This window comes from Ranitomeya variabilis, chromosome 3 (assembly GCF_051348905.1).
Source record: "Ranitomeya variabilis isolate aRanVar5 chromosome 3, aRanVar5.hap1, whole genome shotgun sequence".
NCBI lineage: Eukaryota > Metazoa > Chordata > Amphibia > Anura > Dendrobatidae > Ranitomeya > Ranitomeya variabilis.
Genome location: NC_135234.1, coordinates 92,681,282 through 92,702,147, shown reverse-complemented (window position 1 = coordinate 92,702,147; position 20,866 = coordinate 92,681,282).

The window sequence follows — 20,866 nt, the reverse complement described above, 5'->3', positions numbered from 1 at the left end:
AAAATAGCTGATAACACCAAGTTGGACACAGCAAAAGCTAACTAATTAGGTGGCAAATACTTTGATTGTTGACATCTCTGCAACAGATAGGCAAAATCAATTTAAAAAAAAACTAAAAACGCTTTACTGCGCTCTGCAGACACTTTTACATTGTGTGTCCAGTTCAACATGAAAACTTTGGTGAAAGGTTTAAATAGCAGTGTTGGTAATAATATCCACCCACAATTGTCCACTGCAGTGTGCTTGCTATACAAAACTTACCCCAAAAAGTTTGCCAGTCACATAATAGTATTCATGTAGTAAAGAAATGTAACGACCGATAGGCCGGTCGATGTTTGAGAATAGGATACAGCGCTGCTATGAAAGACTCTGACCACGATTTGATACCAAACCAGCTTTTCTTTATAACTAGTGAAACAGATAACAGGATTTTACTTCTCAACAAAATATGGACCACAACAGCCACAAACCACACAATACAAATTATGCAGCCTGAGAGATCCCAAGTGCCAGCTTCACGGACAGGAGAAAGACCATCCTAAGACTACGCCACTTCCCCCCTTATCAGGAAAAGGGCCTATATGCGACCGCAACATGTGGTCCTCTCAGGTATATAGTCTTACACCCGCCTCCCACCTTAATTACAATAGATTCTGGGTACCCTGTCTTCCCCTTGAAATATAAATATTTACATGACAAATCAGTTAAACCAACACAATATGTACACAGTGCACTGTCCTTTTTGCGAGCGCTCAGAGCGGATGTCCTGACAGAATATACTCAAGAATAAACAATTGGACTTGTTATTCTGAAGTCCGGCCACTGGATTTTATCAGCTTTCTAGGTCACCAAGTCATCGGATACAAGGGCAGGTGAAGATTCAGATCAGTCTCAGTAGTATTTCACATAGCTCTTCTATGGCATTCACGTTTTTATCAGAGCCTTGCTATACAGGAGCTCACACAATCTCCTTCAGTCCATGAGTAGTCTCAGTGACAGAAGAATTCTTGAATAGGCTGCATCTTCTATCTAACTCTCCCTAACTAACTAAACAGTCAGTGAGCGGTCACACATCTCAGTTTACTCACAGGAGCAGCTCCCTCTGGATCACACCATCCAATTTCGATCACTTTAGGCTTTGGATTCTTCTGAGTCTCTCAGGCAGGGCTCCTTCTCTCAATTTACCTCAGGAAAGCCAGAGTTCACAACTTCCTGTTTCCAGAGCTTTTTCTGTTACTCCATGGCCAAATTAAATTACTGCAACATAATTTCTTATAACAGGCAACATTGAGAGCATTAACATGCTACAGAAATATAAATAGCCATTGAGTATTTTCAATTGCAGCAGTGCGCCCATAATAAAAATTGCCTCTTCCAAGATTGTATACTCTTCTATTTGAAATGGACAATTCAGGAGTTAATCCACAGCCACTTATCTTGTAGAATCAAACCACACTGTGACCACCGTGGGTGCAGTTCTTTAAAAGGGTTGGATGGATAGAAAAGATGAGGGTATGAAGGAATAAGATGTGTTGATTTCATTAAGAGGTGCATGCACTTCATTAATTTTGCATATCTTATCAGTGGCTTGTGCCTCCATGTGTATCGCCAGGGATGTTACTCAAGTCATAGCTTGGAGAAACATTTCTGACAATAGGAATGCCCCCATATCTGGAGAATTTGGCGGGTGGCCATTGACATGTCATTGCCCGCCCTTTTCCCCCCCAGCTCTACCCATTTTGGCAGTACTGCCCAAAAGTAAAATATGCCTGAAAAATTGCATTGCACCAAAATTTGGCAACTTTTCAAAGTATTTTACAACAGTTTCCTGATGAAAACGCTTTAATGACTCATTGTCCAAGTTGACAGTTTCTCCATTGCTATATATCCTTGTCTTTCTGACTCTATGGCTAAGCTAAAAGCTGTGTCAGTCTCTCCTTATTCATATTCATCACTAAATAGCTGCTACATTCCTTGCCTCAGCTTTTACACAGGCTATGATAGTTTCTACTGATTGACTATGCCGTACTATATGATGTGATATGTGAAAGGCATTATGGGGAAGCCTTCCCAGCCAAGCTTCAGGCCATATGAGCTTTTTCTGACTGATGCAATTTTCCGCTGTGTGTAAAATAACAATAATCATTTTAGGTGATTTGCGTAAAATAAATCACAAATTATTTTAATCCTATGGGTTTGGCAAATTCTTAAATATTCAAAATGAATTCAATTGACCTTGGACAAATTCAATTATTTATCATGTACAGTATATGCACAGTTCCTTTACTGTTTCACAAAAGAATGTATATCTGTGCATATAATAGTGGGATGCTTACCATGAAGCTGAAATAAGAAGGTAATCACTTGCATACTTTATAGACATAGAATCATTTCATTAGGAAAACTTTATAGCTGATGCACATTAAAATTGAAAAATTTGAAATACAATGACAAGGATATCCCTTAAAATAGGTTTGTATTGACTGGGCGAAGGTTGGTGCCAAATCTATTTATGCCAAGGTTGTACATCATGCAGTATATGCAGCAGTGTAACAGGGTTTAGCAGTGCCCAGCATGCAGTGACTACACAGTCTTCACTTAATCGAGTGTAAATGTTTAATTACATTAGGGATAACCATAAGAAACCCCTGGGTCCATGAAGGCAGCCAAAGGCAATTTAGCACCTGCTTTGAAATGTGCTGTGATATGCAGCTAGACATCTGTGCAAAATAACACTGTTGTCAAAGTCAGAGGGTTTAACTGTCCACTCGATAATACTACATAGATTATTCTTAGCAAATCCTACAATTATCATTTATTTTAGGATGGATAGATAGATAAATAGATGCAATCAAAATGATTGTAAATCATTAACAAAATTTCCAAAACTTCAGCTGTCTGCAACAAAACAAATAAGAATCATTTAAATAGCGCAATACTAGTGATGAGCGAGCATTAAAATGCTTTGATGCTCCCGTTACTTGAACCAAGCAATTCTTAATGCTAGGATGCTCGTTTCGAGTAACAAGTATAATGGGAGTCAATGGGAAATCAAAGTATTTTTTTCAGCAGATTCTACAAGGAGGTCTGGGGGGGGGCAGAAAAAATTTTGAAATGGAGGGAAAAAGTGATGAATAGTGTTGAGCGATACCTTCCGATATCGGAAAGTATCGGTATCGGAAAGTATCGGCCGATACCGTCAAAGTATCGGATCTAATCCGATACCGATACCCGATCCCAATGCAAGTCAATGGGACGAAAATATCGGAATTAAAATAAACCCTTTCTTTCCTTGTAGGTAAATTCTACATGAAGGAAAACAACTAAGAATAATGTAGGATGTATTGGGGGAGGTGGCGGAGACATTAAAGGCACAGAGGTTTAGCCCAAACAAATAGAATAGCAGGTTTTTTTGTTTTTTTTTATGACGTTCGGCGTTAGAAAGATTTTGACTATGTTTTTTTTTTTTTTCAGATATTGATGTTTCACTACTTCCACGTCCTTCACTTTCTTTTTTACTTCTCCCACTTTCTTCTTCATTATCCTCATCATCAGCTTCTTTGACATCAACTATCTTCACCTTATTCATCTTCTTCTTCTTCTACCTATATATTTTTTTTTTTACATTGTTCATATTCTTTTTATTTAACTATTATCTTTTTCATATTCAACTTCTTCATCATATTCTTATTTGTGACAGGCACTCCCGTAGTTGTTATCTATAAAAGTTTGAAGATTACACCTTCCGTTCTGCCTGTCACAAAAGAGTTACATTTGTCCGCGTTCAGTTTGGCCTGCAGCATCAGGCTTTATCCAGGGGCACCACGAGGAGGAACGGACTCACCCCCATACACTGCTTAGTCTTCTTCTGCTTATAATTTAGATATCTTTTGCTCTGATATTTAGTCTTATGCTTAATGTTCTTCTGCTCTTTGTTCTGCAGCCTCTTGTTCTTCTGCTTCTCGGTCTCCCATGTCGTCGTCATCTCCAGGGTCGTCGTCTCCAGGGTCGTCGTCTCCGGGGTCGTCGTCATCGGGGTGGTCTTCAGGGTCATCGTCTCCAGGGTCGTCGTCATCTCAGTGGTCGTCGTCTCTGGTGTCGTCGTCATCTTAGGGGTGGTCTTCCGGGTCGTCGTCTTTAGGGTCTTGAACTTGGAAATGTAGCAGAAGGTACAAGAAGGCTGAGAAAATGCCGAGAAACAGCTGATGGAACTGGAACTCGGATGGCTACCCGAAGGTCCAAGAGCCAATGGAACTACCGAGGACCAGCTGACGTTACTGGAACCCGGATACTAAGCAGGAGGTACCCGTGCCTGAAAGCACTACCAAGGACCACCTGACGTTGGTGGAACTCGGATACCCAGAGGGAGGCACCTAAGCCAAAGGCTCTGCCCGGAACCAGCTGACGGTACTGGAACCAGGATGGGGAGCAGAAGGTACAAGTGCAAAAGACACTGCCGAGAACCAGCTGACGGTGCTGGAACCCGGATGGGTAGCCGAAGGTCCAAGAGCCAATGGAACTACGGAGGACCAGCTGACGTTACTGGAACCCGGTTACTAAGCAGGAGGTACCCGTGCTGAAAGCACTACCAAGGACCACCTGACGTTGGTGGAACTCAGATACCCAGAGGGAGGCACCTAAGCCAAAGGCTCTGCCCGGAACCAGCTGACGGTACTGGAACCAGGATGGGGAGCAGAAGGTACAAGAGCAAAAGACACTGCCGAGAACCAGCTGACGGTGCTGGAACCCGGATGGGTAGCCGAAGGTCCAAGAGCCAATGGAACTACTGAGGACCAGCTGACGTTACTGGAACCCGGTTACTAAGCAGGAGGTACCCGTGCCTGAAAGCACTACCAAGGACCACCTGACGTTGGTGGAACTCGGATACCCAGAAGGAGGCACCTAAGCCAAAGGCTCTGCCCGGAACCAGCTGACGGTGCTGGAACCAGGATGGGGACCTATTCAAGCTTGTCTTCCTAGAGCCCCAACTAGCAGTGTTGGAGCAAAGGGTCAGCAGGAGGAGGAGAGGGAGCAGAGTGTAGGCCGAAGCCTGCACTGGCGGCAGCTTTGGGTCTGTTGTGCCTGCGTGGCTGTTGCAGGACACGATGCCGGCTACACAGCAGGGGAACAGCTGGCGGTGCTGAACCCCACTGACACATTGGCTGGTGTTTTTCTCTGTGCAGCTAGCAGTACCGGGCCCCAACTGGCGGTGTTAGAGCCCAGGCTCTGCAGGGGGAGCAGAGTGTAGACCGAAGCCTAATTGAACCAATTTTAAAGGTAACCTTTAACCCCCCCTCAGGTGTTACAAAGTAGAAGAGCCACAGCTTATGCAGCAGTAGTGCTGCACAAGTCAAAGGTTGCTCTTTTAATTTTTCTCCTTGCACACGCTGAATGAAACACGTATAACATTTAGCCCTTTATACAGTCAAACTGTGTTGGAGGCGGGAGTTCCCTTCGTAATGAGACGCAGCACAGATGTCAAGAATCCCACCTTGGTGCTGGGCGCAGCCTCCTGAGCATTGTTATTTGCTGTACAGGAGTCTGCGCTGTCGTTTTATCCCTTGGCCTTGCGCTGTTAGCGCTGCCCATCTTCTGGCATCATTTAATGTCGGCCGGTGCGGTTCGCGATGACCATGAATCCCAGCCCCGCAGTGTCTTTACATAGTTAAAACACTGCGGGGCTGGGATTCATGGCCTGGCGCAGTACATATGTTGGCCTCTCACACTCGGGTCCTTACGCCCACTTCAGACTGTGTGGCGTCAGCTGATCCCTTATCGCATGCCGCGGCCATGAAGCCGCACAGTCTGAGGAAGGCGGAAGGAGATGAGGGACAGGCGAACATATGCACTGCTTATGCCCATCAATCACACCCTCGCAGTCCAAATAAATAAGACACCGAGGGGCGTTGTGTGGGGCAGGGTGGCCGCAGAGGCGCAGGCAACCAAACAATGATGCCAGAAGACGGGCAACGCTACCAAGGGGGTTGCAGCGTGTCATTACAAAGGAAAGTCACACCTCCGGGACGGTTAAATGGTCACAGAGGACACATTTTAGACGTGTTCAGTTCCACATGGGCAAGGAGAATAAGTTTATGAGCCACCTTGCACACATGCAGCATTACTGCTGTACAAGGTGGCTGTAAAACATACAAACACCTGGGGGAGGGGGGACAGGTTCCCTTCAATTTCAGTTCTTGTGTCTGCGTGGCTTTTGCAGGACACGATGCCGGCTACACAGCAGGGGAACAGCTGGCGGTGCTGAACCCCACTGACACATTGGCTGGTGTTTTTCTCTGTGCAGCTAGCAGTACCGGGCCCCAACTGGCGGTGTTAGAGCCCAGAGTCAGCAGGAGGAGAGGAAGCAGAGTGTAGGCCGAAGCCTGCACTGGCGGCAGCTTTGTGTCTGCGTGGCTGTTGCAGGACACGTTGCCGGCTACACAGCAGGGGAACAGCTGGCGTTGCTGAACCCCACTGACACATTGGCTGGTGTTTTTCTCTGTGCAGCTAGCAGTACCGGGCCCCAACTGGCGGTGTTAGAGCCCAGGCTCTGCAGGGGGAGCAGAGTGTAGGCCGAAGCCTAATTGAACCAATTTTAAAGGTAACCTTTAACCCCCCCTCAGGGGTTACAAACTAGAAGAGCCACACCTTATGCAGCAGTAGTGCTGCACAAGTCAAAGGTTGCTCTTTTAATTTTTCTCCTTGCACACGCTGAATGAAACACGTATAACATTTAGCCCCTTATACAGTCAAACTGTGTTGGAGGCGAGAGTTCCCTTCGTAATGAGACGCAGCCCAGATGTCAAAAATCACACCTTGGTGCTTGGCGCGGCCTCCTGAGCATCGCATTTTGCTGTACAGGAGTCTGTGTTGTTGCGTTATCCCTTGGCCATGCGCTGCCCGTCTCCTGACATCATTTCATGTCGGCTGGTGCGGTTCACGATGCCCATGAATCCCAGTCCCGCAGTGTCTTTACAGTGTTTCACACTGCGGGGCTGGGATTCATGGCCTGGCGCAGTACATAAGTTTGCCTCTCGCTCGGGTCCTTACACCTGCTACAGACTGTGCGGCCTCAGCTGATCCCTTATCGCATGCCACGGCCGTGAAGCCGCACAGTCTGAAGAAGACGGAAGGAGATGAGTGACAACAGGCGAAGATATGCACTGCTCATGCCCATCAATCACACCCTCGCAGTCAAAATAAATTAGACACCGAGGGGCGTTGTGTCGGGCAGGGCTGCCGCAGAGGCGCAGCCAGCCAAACAATGATGTCAGAAGACGGGCAGTGCTACCAAGGGGATTGCTGCGTGTCATTACAAAGGAAAGTCACACCTCAGGGACGTTTTAATGGTCACACAGAGGACACATTTTAGACGTGTTTTCAGTTCCACATGTGCGAGGAGAATAAGTTTCTGAGCCACCTTGCACACATGCAGCATTACTGCTGTACAAGGTGGCTGTAAAACATACAAACGCCTGGGGGAGGGGGGACAGGTTCCCTTCAATTTCAGTTCTTGTGTCTGCGTGGCTTTTGCAGGACACGATGCCGGCTACACAGCAGGGGAACAGCTGGCGGTGCTGAACCCCACTGACACATTGGCTGGTGTTTTGCTCTGTGCAGCTAGCAGTACCGGGCCCCAACTGGTGGTGTTAGAGCCCAGGGTCAGCAGGAGGAGAGGGAGCAGAGTGTAGGCCGAAGCCTGCACTGGCGGCAGCTTTGTGTCTGCGTGGCATTTGCAGTACACGTTGCCGGCTACACAGCAGGGGAACAGCTGGCGGTGCTGAACCCCACTGACACATTGGCTGGTGTTTGGCTCTGTGCAGCTAGCAGTACCGGGCACCAACTGGCGGTGTTAGAGCCCAGGATCTGCAGGGGGAGCAGAGTGTAGGCCGAAGCCTAATTGAACCAATTTTAAAGGTAACCTTTAAACCCCCCTCAGGTGTTACAAAGTAGAAGAGCCACGCCTTATGCAGCAGTAGTGCTGCACAAGTCAAAGGTTGCTCTTTTAATTTTGTTCCTTGCACAAGCTGAATGAAACACGTACAACATTTTGGCCCTTATACAGTCAATCTGTCTTGGAGGCGGGAGTTCCCTTCATAATGAGACGCAGCACAGCTGGCAAAAACACCACCTTGGTGTGTGGCACGGCCTCCTGAGCATCGTATTTTGATGTACAGGAGTCTGCGTTGTTGCGTTATCCCTTGGCCATGCGCTGCCCATCTTCTGACATCATTTCATGTCGGCTGGTGCGGTTCGCGATGCCCATGAATGCCAGCCCCGCAGTGTCTTTACATAGTTAAAACACTGCGGGGCTGGGATTCATGGCCTGGCGCAGTACATAGGTTTGCCCCTCGCTCGTGTCCTTACACCTGCTACAGACTGTGCGGCGTCAGCTGATCCCTTATCGCATGCCACGGCCATGAAGCCGCACAGTCTGAAGAAGGCGGAAGGAGATGAGGGACAGGCGAACATATGCACTGCTCATGCCCATCAATCACACCCTCGCAGTCAAAATAAATAAGACACCGAGGGGCGTTGTGTGGGGCAGGGCGGCCGCAGAGGCGCAGCCAGCCAAACAATGATGCCAGAAGACGGGCAGCGCTACCAAGGGGGTTGCAGCGTGTCATTACAAAGGAAAGTCACACCTCAGGAACGGTTAAATGGTCACAGAGGACACATTTTTGACGTGTTCAGTTCCACATGTGCAAGGAGAATAAGTTTATGAGCCACCTTGCACACATGCAGCATTACCGCTGTACAAGGTGGCTGTAAAACATACAAACACCTGGGGGTGGGGCGACAGGATCCCTTCAATTTCAGTTCTTGTGTCTGCATGGCTTTTGCAGGACACGATGCCGGCTACACAGCAGGGGAACAGCTGGCGATGCTGAACCCCACTGGCACATTGGCTGGTGTTTTTCTCTGTGCAGCTAGCAGTACCGGGCCCCAACTGGCGGTGTTAGAGCCTAGAGTCAGCAGGAGGAGGAGAGGGAGCAGAGTGTAGGCCGAAGCCTGCACTGGCGGCAGCTTTGGGTCTGTTGTGCCTGCGTGGCTGTTGCAGGACACGTTGCCGGCTACACAGCAGGGGAACAGCTGGCGGTGCTGAACCCCACTGACACATTGGCTGGTGTTTTGCTCTGTGCAGCCAGCACTTCGGGGCACCAACTGGCGGTGTTAGAGCCCAGGCTCTGCAGGGGGAGCAGAGTGTAGGCCGAAGCCTAATTGAACCAATTTTAAAGGTAACCTTTAACCCCCCCTCAGGTGTTACAAAGTAGAAGAGCCACGCCTTATGCAGCAGTAGTGCTGCACAAGTCAAAGGTTGCTCTTTTAATTTTGTTCCTTGCAGAAGCTGAATGAAACACGTACAACATTTTGGCCCTTATACAGTCAATCTGTCTTGGAGGCGGGAGTTCCCTTCATAATGAGACGCAGCACAGCTGGCAAAAACACCACCTTGGTGTGTGGCACGGCCTCCTGAGCATCGCATTTTGATGTACAGGAGTCTGCGTTGTTGCATTATCCCTTGGCCATGCGCTGCCCATCTTCTGACATCATTTCATGTCGGCTGGTGCGGTTCACGATGCCCATGAATGCCAGCTCCGCAGTGTCTTTACATAGTTAAAACACTGCGGGGCTGGGATTCATGGCCTGGCGCAGTACATAGGTTCGCCTCTCGCTCGTGTCCTTACACCTGCTACAGACTGTGCGGCATCAGCTGATCCCTTATCGCATGCCACGGCCATGAAGCCGCACAGTCTGAAGAAGGCGGAAGGAGATGAGTGACAGCCTGGCGAAGATATGCACTGCTCATGCCCGTCAATCACACCCTCGCAGTCAAAATAAATTAGACACCGAGGGGCGTTGTGTCGGGCAGGGCTGCCACAGAGGCGCAGCCAGCCAAACAATGATGTCAGAAGACGGGCAGTGCTACCAAGGGGGTTGCTGCGTGTCATTACAAAGGAAAGTCACACCTCAGGGACGTTTTAATGGTCACACAGAGGACACATTTTAGACGTGTTTTCAGTTCCACATGTGCGAGGAGAATAAGTTTATGAGCCACCTTGCACACATGCAGCATTACTGCTGTACAAGGTGGCTGTAAAACATACAAACGCCTGGGGGAGGGGGGACAGGTTCCCTTCAATTTCAGTTCTTGTGTCTGCGTGGCTGTTGCAGGACACGTTGCCGGCTGCACAGCAGGGGAACAGCTGGCGGTGCTGAACCCCACTGACACATTGGCTGGTGTTTTTCTCTGTGCAGCTAGCACATCTGGGCCCCAACTGGCGGTGTTAGAGCCCAGGGTCAGCAGGAGGAGGAGAGGGAGCAGAGTGTAGGCCGAAGCCTGCACTGGCGGCAGCTTTGGGTCTGTTGTGTCTGCGTGGCAGTTGCAGGACACGTTGCCGGCTACACAGCAGGGGAACAGCTGGCGGTGCTGAACCCCACTGACACATTGGCGAGGTGTTTGGCTCTGTGCAGCCAGCACATCTGGGTCCCAACTGGCGGTGTTAGAGCCCAGGGACAGCAGGAGGAGGAGAGGGAGCAGAGTGTAGGCCGAAGCCTAATTGAACAAATTTCAAAGGTAACCTTTAACCCCCCTCAGGGGTTACAAACTAGAAGAGCCACAGCTTATGCAGCAGTAATGCTGCACAAGTCAAAGGTTGCTCCTTTAATTTTGCTCCTTGCACACGCTGAAAGGAACACGTATAACATTTAGGCCCTTACACAGTCAAACTGATTTTGAGGCGTGAGTTCCCTTCGTAAAGAGACGCAGTACAGCTGGCAAAAATGCCACCTTGGTGCTTTGCGCGGCCTCCTGAGCATCGTTATTTGTTGCACAGGAGTCTGCGCTTTTGTGTTATCCCTTGGCCTTGTGCTGTTAGCGCTGCCCATCCTCTGACATCATGTAATGTCGGCCGTTGCGGTTTGAGATGACCATGAATCCCAGCCCCGCAGTGTCTTAACATTGTTAAAACACTGCGGGGCTGAGATTCATGGCCTGGCGCAGTACATATGTTCGCCTCTCGCTTGGGTTCTTACACCCGCTTCAGACTATGCGGCGTCAGCTGATTTCTTATCGCATGCCACGGCCATGAAGACGCACAGTCCGAAGAAGGCGGAAGGAGATGAGGGACAGGCGAAGAAATGCACCGTTCATGCCCATCAATCACACCCTCGCAGTCCAAATAAATAAGACACCGAGGGGCGTTGTGTGGGGCAAGGCGGCCGCAGAGGCGCAGGCAGCCAAACAATGATGCCAGAAGACGGGCAGCGCTACCAAGGAGCTTGTTGCGTGTCAATACAAAGGAAAATCACACCTGAGGGACGTTTTAATGGTCGCAGAGGACTCATTTTAGACGTGTTCAGTTCAACCTGGGCAAGGAGAATAAGTTTCTGAGCCACCTTGCACACATGCAGCATTACTGTCGTACAAGGTGGCTGTAAAACGTAGAAACGCCTGGGGGAGGGGGGACAGGTTTCCTTCAATTTCAGTTCTTGTGCCTGCGTGGCTGTTGCAGGACACGTTGCCGGCTACACAGCAGGGGAACAGCTGGCGGTGCTGAACCCCACTGACACATTGGCTGGTGTTTGGCTCTGTGCAGCCAGCACATCTGGGCCCCAACTGGCGGTGTTAGAGCCCAGGGTCAGCAGGAGGAGGAGAGGGATTAGAGTGTAGGCCGAAGCCTGCACTGGAGCAAGTTGAAAGGGAAACTTTAACCCCCCCCAAGCGTTTGTAGCTGAAAGAGCCATCGTGTACAGCACTAATGCTGGAAAAGGTAAACTTAGCTCTTTTAATTATGGTCCTTGCACATGCTGAACCTAACACTTATGAAAAGTGTCCCCTCCTACCGTGATACCTACCGTCCGGTAGGTGGAACTTTCCTTTGTGATGTGACGCAGCACAGCCGTCATTCTTACCCCCTTGGCGCCGTGCGCCGCCTCCTCAGCGTTGTTTGAATCAGTCCCGGAGCCTGCGCTGTTAGGTTAGCCCTTGGCCATGCACACATTTTGCGCTGCCCGTCTTCTGACATCATTTGGTGTCAGACTGGCTGCGCCTGTGCGGCTGCGCTGGCCGAGAGCCCGCCTCGCAGTGTCGTCTAATGTAATCCCACCGCGGGCCTGGGATCCGTGGCCATGCACAGTGCATATCCTCACCTCTCACTCCCCTCCCTACGGCTTCTTCAGACTGTGCGGTGTCATGGCCGTGGCATGCTATTAGGGACCAGCTGACACCACACAGTCTGAAGAAGCCGTAGGGAGATGAGTGAGAGGTGGAGGTTCAGATATGCACTGCGCATGTCCATGGATCTCAGGCCCCCAGTGGGATTAAATCAGAAGACAGTACGAGGCGGGATCTCGTCCAGTGCGGCCGCACAGGCGCAGCCAGCCTGACACCAAATGATGTCAGAAGACGGGCAGCGCAAAATGTGTGCATGGCCAAGAGCTGACCTAACAGCGCAGGCTCCGGGACTGATTCAAACAACGCTGAGGAGGCGGCGCACGGCGCCAAGGGGGTAAGAATGACGGCTGTGTGCGTCACATCACAAAGGAAAGTTCCACCAACCGGACGGTATCACGGTAGGAGGAGACACTTTTCATAAGTGTTAGGTTCAGCATGTGCAAGGAGCACCACGAAAAGAGGCACTTTTTCCCTTTGCATCATTACTGCTGCACAAGGTGGCTCCTTCAGTAACAAACGCCTGGGGGGGGGGACAGGTTCCCTTAAATTAAACTTGTTGTGCCTGCGTGGCGGTCGCAGTACACGTTGCCGTATACACAGCAGGGGAACAGCTGGCGGTGCTGAACCCCACTAACACATTGGCGAGGTGTTTGGCTCTGTGCGGACAGCACTTCTGGACGGCAACTAGCGGTGTTGGAGCCCAGGGACAGGAGGAGGAGGAGGAGGAGGAGGTGGAGGAGATAGGAGGGATTGCCACACACACAGCTGGGGAACAGCTGATGTTACTGAACCCCAATAACAGAGGAGCGACTGTTGGGACTGTGCGGACAGCACTTCTGGACGGCTACTAGCGGTGTTGGAGCCCAGGGACAGGAGGGGGAGGATGGAGGTGGAGGAGATAGGAGGGATTGCCACACACACAGCTGGGGAACAGCTGACGTTACTGAACCCCAATAACAGAGGAGGGACTGTTGGGACTGTGCGGACAGCACTTCTGGACGGCAACTAGCGGTGTTGGAGCCCAGGGACAGGAGGGGGAGGAGGAGGTGGAGGAGATAGGAGGGATTGCCACACACACAGCTGGGGAACAGCTGACGTTACTGAACCCCAATAACAGAGGAGGAACTGTTGGGACTGTGCGGACAGCACTTCTGGACGGCAACTAGCGGTGTTGGAGCCCAGGGACAGGAGGAGGAGGTGGAGGAGATAGGAGGGATTGCCACACACACAGCAGGGGAACAGCTGATGTTACTGAACCCCAATAACAGAGGAGGGACTGTTGGGACTGTGCGGACAGCACTTCTGGACGGCAACTAGCGGTGTTGGAGCCCAGGGACAGGAGGGGGAGGAGGAGGTGGAGGAGATAGGAGGGATTGCCACACACACAGCTGGGGAACAGCTGACGTTACTGAACCCCAATAACAGAGGAGGGACTGTTGGGACTGTGCGGACAGCACTTCTGGACGGCAACTAGCGGTGTTGGAGCCCAGGGACAGGAGGAGGAGGAGGAGGTGGAGGAGATAGGAGGGATTGCCACACACACAGCAGGGGAACAGCTGACGTTACTGAACCCTAATAACAGAGGAGGGACTGTTGGGACTGTGCGGACAGCACTTCTGGACGGCAACTAGCGGTGTTGGAGCCCAGGGACAGGAGGAGGAGGAGGAGGTGGAGGAGATAGGAGGGATTGCCACACACACAGCAGGGGAACAGCTGACATTACTGAACCCCAATAACAGAGGAGGGACTGTTGGGACTGTGTGGACAGCACTTCTGGACGGCAACTAGCGGTGTTGGAGCCCAGGGACAGGAGGGGGAGGAGGAGGTGGAGGAGATAGGAGGGATTGCCACACACACAGCTGGGGAACAGCTGACGTTACTGAACCCCAATAACAGAGGAGGGACTGTTGGGACTGTGCGGACAGCACTTCTGGATGGCAACTAGCGGTGTTGGAGCCCAGGGACAGGAGGAGGAGGAGGAGGTGGAGGAGATAGGAGGGATTGCCACACACACAGCAGGGGAACAGCTGACGTTACTGAACCCCAATAACAGAGGAGGGACTGTTGGGACTGTGCGGACAGCACTTCTGGACGGCAACTAGCGGTGTTGGAGCCCAGGGACAGGAGGGGGAGGAGGAGGTGGAGGAGATAGGAGGGATTGCCACACACACAGCTGGGGAACAGCTGACGTTACTGAACCCCAATAACAGAGGAGGGACTGTTGGGACTGTGCGGACAGCACTTCTGGACGGCAACTAGCGGTGTTGGAGCCCAGGGACAGGAGGAGGAGGTGGAGGAGATAGGAGGGATTGCCACACACACAGCTGGGGAACAGCTGACGTTACTGAACCCCAATAACAGAGGAGGGACTGTTGGGACTGTGCGGACAGCACTTCTGGACGGCAACTATCGGTGTTGGAGCCCAGGGACAGGAGGAGGAGGAGGAGGTGGAGGAGATAGGAGGGATTGCCACACACACAGCAGGGGAACAGCTGACGTTACTGAACCCCAATAACAGAGGAGGGACTGTTGGGACTGTGCGGACAGCACTTCTGGATGGCAAATAGCGGTGTTGGAGCCCAGGGACAGGAGGGGGAGGAGGAGGTGGAGGAGATAGGAGGGATTGCCACACACACAGCTGGGGAACAGCTGACGTTACTGAACCCCAATAACAGAGGAGGGACTGTTGGGACTGTGCGGACAGCACTTCTGGATGGCAACTAGCGGTGTTGGAGCCCAGGGACAGGAGGGGGAGGAGGAGGTGGAGGAGATAGGAGGGATTGCCACACACACAGCTGGGGAACAGCTGACGTTACTGAACCCCAATAACAGAGGAGCGACTGTTGGGACTGTGCGTACAGCATTACCAGGCAACAATTAGCGGTGTTGGAGCCCAGGGACAGCAGGAGAAGCAGAGGAACACAATGTAGGCCGAAGCCTGATTGGACAAAGTCGAAAGGGAACCTTTAACCCCCCCAAGGCGTTTGTAGCTGAAAGAGCCAGCTTGTGCAGCACAAAAGATGCAAAAGGAAAAGGTGGCTCTTTTCATGATGCTCCTTGCAAACACAGAACTAAACACTTATAAAATGTGTCCCCTGAAACCGTGAGACCGTCCCAGAGGTGGGACTTTCCTTCATAATATGACGCAGCACAGCTGTCATTCCTACCTCCTTGGCGCCGTTCCCCGGCTCCTCAGCGTTGTTTGATTCCGTCCCGGAGCATGCGCTGTTATGTTATCCCTTGGCCAGGCACACTTAGCGCTGCCCGTCTTCTGACATCATTTGGTGTCAGGCTGGCTGCGCCTGTGCGGCCACGCTGGCCGAGAGCCCGCCTCTCAGTGTCGTCTAATGTAATCCCACCACGGGCCTGGGATCCATGGCCATGCGCAGTGCATATCCTCGCCTCTCACTCCCCTCCCTACGGCTTCTTCAGACTGTGCGGCGTCACGGCCGTGGCATGCTATTAGGGATCAGCTGACGGCGCACAGTCTGAAGAAGGCGTAGGGAGATGAGTGAGAGGCGGAGGTTCAGATATGCACTGCGCATGTCCATGGATCTCAGGCCCCCAGTGGGATTAAATCAGAAGACACTGCGAGGCGGGCTCTCGGCCAGCGTGGACGCACAGGCGCAGCCAGCCTGACACCAAATGATGTCAGAAGATGGGCAGCGTTAAGTGTGCCTGGCCAAGGGATAACATAACAGCGCAGGCTCCGGGACGGAATCAAACAACACTGAGGAGCCGGGGCACGGCGCCAAGGGGGTAGGAATGACGGCTGTGCTGCGTCATATTATGAAGGAAAGTCCCACCTCCGGGACGGTTTTACGGTATCAGTGGACACATTTTATAAGTGTTAAGTTCTGCGTGTGCAAGGAGCTAAACAAAAATAGCTACCTTTTCCTTGTGCAGCATTACTGCTGCACAAGGTGGCTCTTTCAGTAACAAACGCCTTGGGGGGGGGACAGGTTCCCTTACATTTCAGTTGTTGTGTCAGCGTGGCGGTCGCAGGACACATTGCCGGCTACACAGCTGGGGATCAGCTGACGTTACTGAAACCCAATAACACTGGGTCGTATGTTTTGACTGTGCAGACGGCACTTCTGAGCCTCAACTGGCGGTGTTGGAGCCCAGGAATTAAAGTTCAGGTGGTAGAAAGATGAACACAACAGGAGACCTGGATACTGTAGACAGTCACCTAATTATTTAATCAGGAAGAGGAGTGGCAAATTCCTGCGAGATCCAGGCCTTGTTCATTTTCAGGAAAGTAAGCCGGTCAACGTTATCGGAGGATAGTCGCATGCGACGGTCAGTTAGTACACCACCTGCAGCACTAAAGACACGTTCCGATAATACACTGGCCGCAGGGCAAGACAGCACCTCCAATGCATACTGGCTTAGCTCTGGCCATGTATCCAGCTTTGAGACCCAAAACTTGAAAGGTGAAGAGCCGTCTGGGAGTACAGCAAGAGGGCAAGACATGTAGTCTGTCACCATCTGACGGAACCGTTGCCTCCTGCTGACTGGAGCCGTCTGTGATGGTGTAGACTTTTGTGGCGGGCACAGAAAACTGTGCCACAGTTGGGCCATACTGGTCTTGCCTTGGGCAGAGGCACTGCTTCTGCTCCCTCTTTGTGCAGAGCCTCCACCACTGCCTGGACGCACTGAGCTGCTTTGGAATGCACTAGCAGCACTTCTCTCAGTTGGAATGGAGAAGATGATGGAACTCACCAGTGTGTCTTGGTACTCCCGCATTTTTCGCTCCCGGTTCAACGGTGTGATGAGGCTTTCTACGTTGTCCTGGTAGCGAGGATCGAGGAGGGTGAACACCCAATAATCAGACATGTTGAGAATGTGGGTGATGCGGCGGTCGTTTCTCAGGCACTGCAGCATGTAATCCACCATGTGCTGCAGACTGCCAACTGCCCAAGAAACGCTGTCCCCTGCTGGAGGCGTGATCTCTGCCCGCTCGTCATCACCCCACCCTCGCTGTACACACTGAGTACTGGACAATTGTGTAACTCCCTCCTCTGGACGGATGTCTTCCTCCTCCATTGACTCCTCCTCATCCTCCTCACAAACTGTCCCCTGCCTACGCGTTTGTGAGGAACCACGTGGCGCTGACTGTCCAGAAGATGATGGAAATGCTGAATCCTCATCCTCCACCTCTTCCACAACATCATCCCTTAGCGCTTGCAGTGATTTTTCAAGCAGGCAGATAAGGGGGACAGTCATGCTGACTAGTGCATCATCTGCACTCGCCATCCGCGTGGAATAATCAAAGGGACGCAAAACCTGGCAGACGTCATTCATAGTGGCCCACTCTGTGGTTGTGAAGTCTGTACGGCGCGGAGTGCGACTTCTTTGCGCCTGATGCAGCTGGTACTCCATTACAGCTTGCTGCTGCTCACACAACCGCTCCAACATATGTAACGTGGAATTCCACCTGGTAGGTAGGTCACATATGATGCGATGTTCCGGCAGGCGGTGTCGGCGCTGCAGAGCCGCAATGCGCGCTTTTGCCGTGCTGGAACGCCGCAAGTGAGCACACTCTAGGCGGACCTTGTGCAGCAGTGCATCAAGATCCGGATAGTCCCTCAAAAAACTCTGCACTACCAAATTGAGCACATGTGCCAGACATGGGTTGTGAGTGAGGTTGCCGAGGCCCAGAGCTGCCACCAGATTTCGGCCATTATCACACACTACCATGCCTGGCTGGAGATTCGCTGGCACAAACCACACATCGCTCTCCTGCTTGATGGCATTCCAGAGCTCCTGCGCTGTGTGGCTTCGATTCCCCAAATAAATTCATTTCAAGACGGCCTGTTGACGTTTGGCCACGGCTGTGCTCATGTCGGTCGTAACAGGTAAACTTTCATCACGGGTCCATGTGGAGGTGGACTGTGACGGCTCCTGCAGCGATGATTCTGAGGAACTGGTGTAAAAGGAGGAGTCAATGCGTACAGAATGGATTCCTGCAATCCTTGGAGTGGGCAGGACACGTCCTGCGCCACTCGCACGATCTGTACCCGGCTCAACGACATTAACCCAATGGGCAGTGAGGGAAAGGTATCGCCCCTGTTCATGTTGACTGGTCCAGGCATCGGTGGTGAGGTGGACCTTCCTACTGACGGCGTTCAGTAGCGCGTGTTTTATGTGTCCCTCCACATGCTTGTGCAGGGCAGGGACGGCTTGCCTGCTGAAGTAAAAGTGGCTGGGCACATTGTACTGTGGGACTGCCAATGACATCAAGTCACGGAAGCTGTCAGTCTCCACCAGCCTGAATGACAGCATTTCCAGTGACAGAAGTTTGGCAATGCCTGCAGTCAGAGCCTGTGCTCGTGGGTGGTTTGACGAGAAAGGCCGCCTTCTCTCCCATGCCTGTACTACCGATGGCTGTAGACTGGGCTGGGAGTGTGTGGATGACTGGGAAAGTGGTGCTGCGGGTGGAATTACAGCGGGTCTCTGGACAACAGGGCCAGAGGTTCTTCCACGGCGATCCTGGGAGGAAGCCGAACCAGCTGCGTGTGAGCTGGAGGAAGAGGCAACACGAGCTGAAGAGGTGGTAGCTGCCGCTGTTGGTTGGCCTAGCTCTTCAGTGTGTTTCTGTAACTCCGCCGCGTGCCTGGTGCGCACATGTTTCCACATATTTGTGGTATTGAGGTTGCTGACACTTTTCCCTCTTTTCACTTTGTGATGACACACCTTGCATTTGACATAGCAAATGTCATCTGCAACTGTGTTAAAAAAGGACCAGGCACTGCAAGTCTTGGGAGCGCCCTTTTTGGCTTTTGGAAGAGACATGCTCCTAACGGGTGCCAAAGCGGAGGCTGCAGGATCCGCAGTCTTCCCCCTCCCTCTCCCTCTTTGGGCCGTACGGGGAATCTCTTCCTCAGAGCTGCTCCCACCACCTTCCTGTCCCTCACGCCAAGATGGGTCAAGGACCTCATCATCTACACTACCCTCTGCCCCCAACTGCTCCTCCTGGGTAGTCTCAGCAGCAGAGCACGCACCAGTAAGTGGCACCTGAGTGTCATCATCAGCTGATGTGGCCTGCGATGTGGTGACCGGAGCCACTGGCCCACCCGCCTCTTCAGACTCAGAGAGAAAAAGCTGTTGGGCATCACTGCACCCTGCCTCTTCTTCCATTTCTCCAATGCTGCTTGGCTGGCCCCCTGTTTCCAAGCCAAGAGATTCAGAGAACAGAAGTAGAGACGGCTCCTGTCCTGGGCTCTCTGTCTGCCTGGGCAATTTGGCAGGTGGTGAAGAGACAGATGGCTGCTCTCCAGTGCCCTGTGTCTGAGAGGATGTGGCACTAATTGAAGTTGATGCATTAGCTGCCATCCATCCGACAACGGCTTCAATTTGTTCTTCACGCAGCAGCGGTGTACGGCGCTCTGCGACAAAGCTGCGCATGAATGACTGTTCCCTGGTGAAAGTGGGTGCTGATGAGTCACCGGTGCCCGCAGCAGGCACAGAATCCCCACGTCCCCTCCCTGCTCTGCGCCCACGCCCACGCCCACGTGCCTTACTCACTGCCTTCTTCATCTTGGTTGACTGATAAAGATAAGCAGAAAAGTACTAACGGCTTTGTGTGCTTATTCCTGAACAACTCCTAACAGGTATAAGAAACACTAATTTTCTAAAGTGTGGACTAGACTTTAATATGAGCTAATGTGGCCTACACAAATGTAAAGTGGTGTCACTGGTGTGTTTGGTGAACTTTATTATTTATTTATTTTTTGGGGGCTGAACTGACAACAGATAGAGCTGCAGTCACACGGAGACCGTGCAGACAGCCGTAAACGGCGCTGCAAGGCCCAAAAACCCTCCTCTACGTTATCCTATGTAGTGTTTTTCCACAAGTTAGCTGGAGATGGGTGGAAAGACACTAATAGGAATTTTTTGAAAAAATGTGCAGCAGCCTGCACTACTTAAAACAAAATGAAAATTGATTTTGCGGTATGACGCAGTGAAGAACGCTGAGCTGGAGACAACCAGGCTATGGCTGCTCACAGACTACAGGGCGAGCTGCAGTCACACGGAGACCGTGCAGACAGCCGTAAACGGCGCTGCAAGGCCCAAAAACCCTCCTCTACGTTATCCTATGTAGTGTTTTTCCACAAATTAGCTGGAGACGGGTGGAAAGACACTAATAGGAATTTTTTGAAAAAATGTGCAGCAGCCTGCACTACTTAAAACAAAATGAAAATTGATTTTGCGGTATGACGCAGTGAAGAACCCTGAGCTGGAGACAACCAGGCTATGGCTGCTCACAGACTACAGGGCGAGCTGCAGTCACACGGAGACCGTGCAGACAGCCGTAATCGGCGCTGCAAGGCCCAAAAACCCTCCTCTACGTTATCCTATGTAGTGTTTTTCCACAAATTAGCTGGAGACGGGTGGAAAGACACTAATAGAATTTTTTTGAAAAAATTAGCAGCAGACTACACTACTTGGAAAAAAAAAAAAAAGAACAGTATAAGGCAATGAACCACCCTCCCTGAACTGAATACAACCAGCTATGGATGGCCTATGTGGCTGCATTCAGACTAGAGAGTGGGCTGCACTCACACACACACACACACACAGACCTTGCAGATCGCTGTGAAAACAGCGCTACAAGGCAAAAGCAAGGTGATTAGTAGGTGAACACAGCGGTTGCTAAATTAGCCTTGGAAAAGCACAAAGAAGCAA